Below are 5,300 nucleotides of genomic sequence, written 5' to 3'. Positions count from 1 at the left end.
TTAAGCCATGAAATTCTTAAAAGAAAACATAAGCAATAAACTCATGGACATCATCAGCCATAGCAACATTTTTCCAGATATGTCTCCTCAGGTAAGGAAAACAAAAGCAAAAATAAACAATTGGGACTACATCAAAATAAAAAACTTTCTGCATAAAGAAAGGAACGATCAACAAAATAAAAAGAAAACCTACTGAATGGTAAAAGATATCTGCAAATGACATACTCAATAAAGGGCTAACTATCTAAACAAGAAAAGTAACTCATACAACTTAACACCAGAAACACAAATAATTTGATTTAAAAATGGGCAGAGGACCTGAATGGACATTTTTCTAAAGATATACAGAAGGCTAACAGGCACATGAAAAGATGTTCCACATCACTAATCATAAGGGAAATGCAAATCAAAACCACTTCACAACAACAGAATGGCTAGTATCAAAAAGAAAAGAGATAAAAAAATAACAAGTATTAGCAAGAATGTGAGAAGAGAATTCTTATGCATTGTTGGTGGGAATGTAAATTGGTATAGTCATTATAGAAAACAGTATGTAGATTCCTCAAAAATTAAAAATAGAAATACCATATGACCTAGCAATTCCACTTCTAAGTATTTACAAAGAGAAACTGAAAACACTAATTTGGAGAGACATATGATCCCCTATGTTTATTGCAGCATTATTTACAATAGCCAAGATATAAAAGCAAATTGTGTCCATCAGTAGATAAATGGATAAAGATTATGTGGTATATATAAACAAGGGAATATTACTCAGCCATAAAAAAGAATAAAATTTTGCCTTTTGTGACAACATGAATGAAGTAGAAAGTATCATGCCAAGTGAGATAGGTCAGAGAAAAACAAATAACATATAATTTCATTTACATGTGGCATCAAAAATAAATAATTAATAAATAAATAAACAACAACAACAAAACAGAGTCATAAATACAAAGAAGAAACCGGTTGTTGTCAGATGAAAGGGGTGAGAAGGGTGCAGACAGGGTTGGCAAAATAGGTGAAGGGAAGTGAGAGATACAAACTTACAGCTATAAAATAAATAACTCATTTCATGGAGATGAAAACGTATAGACTATAGTTAATAAAATGGTAATGCCATTGTAGGGTGACAGATGGTAACTACATTTACCATGGTGAACATTTTGAAATATTTATAATTGTTAAATCACACCTGAAACTAATATAATACTGAGTGTCAACTATACTTTTAATTTAAAAAATTTTAAATTATGTTAGAAGGAAGGTGAGGTTGAAGGTGGGAAGTGAGTGCTTAGTGTGTAAAGATAATTCGTCAACATCAAAGAAATAATCACATTCATTGAAAACTTAAAATTATATGTAGTAAATTCTATTTTAATGAAATCCTTTCTATGTTTAAGAGTAACGTTTTAAAAATCTTTATTCAATTCTAATCTAGTTACTCTGAAAAAAAGGGGAAAAAAACCTAGAAAGAGAGTTATCCTAAATTAAAAATCATTAAATACAAAACTCACTGCCATTACCAATAAAAAGCTTAAAATTAAAAAATAATAACAATTAGTTAAAACAAAACTAGTATCTATTCTTAGCTTGTGTGTTACAGGAAAACAAGCCACAAGTTTGCTGACCCTTGCTATAAACAGATATGGCTGAAAACTGGAGATGTGTATAAACAACAGAACTGAAGCTAAATGCTCTCGGTTAACAGAGAGGATCTTTACAAAATAGATGCAAGATTGAAATTTGTAATCCAAGATGACTTCCAGTTAGAAGAGTCTGTGATTTTTTGTCTTGTTGTATCCTGAAATATGGTAGGTAATTCAATGTGATAAAAAAAGATTTTATTACATATTTAAAAGGATATTTTTTCTAATTTAGCTCAAAATATTGACTATATTTTCCAGGAGCTTAAACAAACAAATACATTGCTCTTACATTTCCTGAACCCAAAAGCTACCTCCAAAGCCTGAATTATCTTTACCTTCTGATTCATATCTAATATTCTGGAAACTTCTTTGGTAAGTTTACTTAAATTTAACAGTGGAAGCCACAGTTTTGCAAAGGATTTGCTAAGTGTTCAATAATAGGTAACCATTCTTATTGTTATTATTATTTTAAATTTTTTCACAAAAAAATAACACCTTGCCATGCCACAGGGAAAAAGAAAGGACAATTCAGAGAACACCCATGTAAATTCACTTCATGGAGGTACTATGGTATCAATGCAGAAATACTTGATTTCTAATTCTAGGAAGGTTTTTTTCTCCTCATTGGCATATACCTGAAATTCACTGGTGACAACTTTGGGTCTGTTTGAAGGTTTCGGGCTCTGTGTAAAATGCCTGGCCTTTGGAAGGGTCTCCAGAATAAACTGCGTGAGTGGGGGCTGACTCAGGTTTTCTGAGACCTGAAATTCTCTTCTTAAAAAAATAATGCACCATTATGAATAAAAATTAGGTACAAGATTTGGGGTTGCTGTCCAACAGAAGGGACCTGAAGCTTAAACTTCCTGATCTTAATAGTAAATTCACCTCAGTAATAAAAAATGGATGAGTCTCAGATTCTTTATAAAGAGCATTTCTGAAACAACAGACAGTAGACTCCAAGGTTCAGAACAATTGAGTTTCTGTGAGTAATGAGATTTTTGGCATAAGACATTAAGCAGAAAACACTGGCAACTGGGGAGGGAGCAGTGTTATCAATGACAAAGTTCACCTAACTCAGAGTTTATATTTACCCCCTTCCTTTTAGGGCCTCTTCATTCTTGGTGCCATAAAGAAAATGGTGTTACCCAGTTGCGTGTCAACTTAGCATCTCTAGTCCCAACAATTCCGCAGGCAAAAAATAACCCAATGAAATAGGTCTTGAAAATAAATGTAGATTTTCAATAAATAAAGACTATTTTAAGAGAGGAAATAGTGATTTGGTTCATGAGAACATCTTGTAGAAAGATATCACCTTCTAAAAATGATTGAGGCTTTAGAACCTAGGAAAGTATAGATCTTTAACCCAGTAGCCTTGAGTTCTATTAGGCAGTTCTGGCTTTCATGCCACTTGTATTAAGCACACACACCAAAGCATGTAATTATAGCAGCATGCTGAGAAATTGACCTGCTGCTACATAAGCATATGTCTTTTTCTAAAGCAAGAGCTGATCGATGAGCATATCTTTACAGTTCAAGCCAGCATTTTTTAGTTAGGTCACTGAGACGTAACTATATCTTTTAAGTCTTTGGCTGAATACTGTAATCTTATCTACATGGTCATATAGAGAAGAGATTTATATTTTGCTTAACAGAATTTCATGAGATTCACAGAAGTCATAGGAAATTTTTGGTTCAGCCCAACCCAGGCCCCATGCATGCAAATGTATGATTCAAAAGCAAAAGCTATTAGCTATTAGTGGTTGTCAAGTGTGACACAGCTACAGTTGTGAGATAGATTTTGAGTCACAACTCAAAATAGAAAATTACAAAATTTATGATTAACACTTAAAAATTATAGCAAATTCAAGAATGGCTACAAAATGCATCAGTTTCACAGGCTGCATTATTAAAGGCTTTCTTTAGCCAGAGGAAAGAGATAGTGTTATAGTTAGTAAGCCAGAAACATAACCCACAGTATTGGTGAAATTTTAAATAGCTGTGTTAATTATTGACATAATCAGTAACTGATCTTAGAATGACTCACCTAAAACAACTCTGGCACAATTTCATATATCCAATACTCCATGCCATATATCAAATAGGAATCTTATCCATTATGTCTATTACACTGCAGAAAGTGTGAGAACTACAGGCTTTGGAAATCTGAGACCTATGCCTCATTAATACATACAAATCCATAAATGTACCAAGAATTGCTTAGAGATTAGATAAACTATGTCTCACATATATATCTCACAAATATTTATAATATCTCAATATGTAAATAATGTTTTGATTTAAGATGGCTTCTTTAAGGTTTCTGAAGTCATGATAGATTTTTGGCCTTATGTGTTTACTAAACACAAAATTACTAGCCACAAAAGTTTGTGAAATATTTTATGATAAAAAAAAGTCAAGTAGTTGAAAGTACTGGAAATCTTCAAAGGTAGAATTGGTAATTAGGCCATAATATCTCCCTCCCCAGAACTCTTTTACTTTTGCATGTTCCCAGGGCTCTGGGCAACAGAAATTGAACTTCATAAAACAGATGCCCTTAGTACAAGTCCAGTGATGGGACCTATATTTCACTCAAGATTGTCTTCTCTTTCTATACAAGCAGAATCATTCTCTTTTATCTTTGCTAATGGAACTACTTTTCGCCAATATTATTTATGAATCAAATCTTTGCCTAAAAAAAAAAAAATCAATGTGTGTGTCTACCTAAATCTGACTGCTTAAAGTAGATCCTTTTAACCTGAATAATCCCTCAGTGGCAACTAGCTCATTTTAGTGTTCTTTGATTAAAAACAACTGTGATTTATAGAGTAGAGGTAATAGTTCCATTTAAGATCCTACTGTTATTAACAACACAGCAGGAGAGCTCTCAAGACAACAGCTTTTCACCAGAGAATGTAATGAAGAAACTGTAACATTTCAATAGCTACAGCCCATAATTGTTTTTCATTGAACAGGTCTGACATTTAACATTGGGTGAATTTAAGATGTACATGTTGATTTGATGCATTTATATATTGTAATATGATTGCTGATGTGGCGATATTTATAACATAATTATAGGACAATATTCTTGTCTATATTTATTATACTGTGTGTTAGCTTTCTATGGCTTATTTACTACTTGTTACAAGTTTGTACCCTTAAACACCATCACTCTTATGCCCCTCTCACATATCCTGGTAGCCACAGCCTTACTGTGCTTTTCATAGTTTTAACTCTTTTAGATTCCACATATATGTGATGTCATACAGTGCTTGTTTTCCTCTAACTTATCTTTCAGCATGATGTGCCCAACATTCATCCGTGCTGCTGTAAGTGGGAAATTATCAGCCTATTGTCTTTTAAAATGTCTAAAATAAGAATATTTTACTAACATGTAGGCTGTACACATACATATCTGAGTAAATTTCATGAACTAAATCACATGCATTTAGACTTTTCTTTTTAAAAAATCACATTGTACACATTTTTACTATAGCCCCATTGAGAAGACTCACAGAAGTTACTCTGTCTTATACAGCAGCGTACTACAAATAAGAAATCCAACCATCTTGTGTTTCATAAAAAATTTTATTTTGTTTCATATAGGTACTTTAAAAAGCTTTTTAAAACATTTTTTACTTAATCATTTAT

Source organism: Mustela lutreola, chromosome 2, assembly GCF_030435805.1.
Source record: "Mustela lutreola isolate mMusLut2 chromosome 2, mMusLut2.pri, whole genome shotgun sequence".
Classification (NCBI taxonomy): domain Eukaryota; kingdom Metazoa; phylum Chordata; class Mammalia; order Carnivora; family Mustelidae; genus Mustela; species Mustela lutreola.
Note: the sequence above shows the minus strand (reverse complement) of the source record.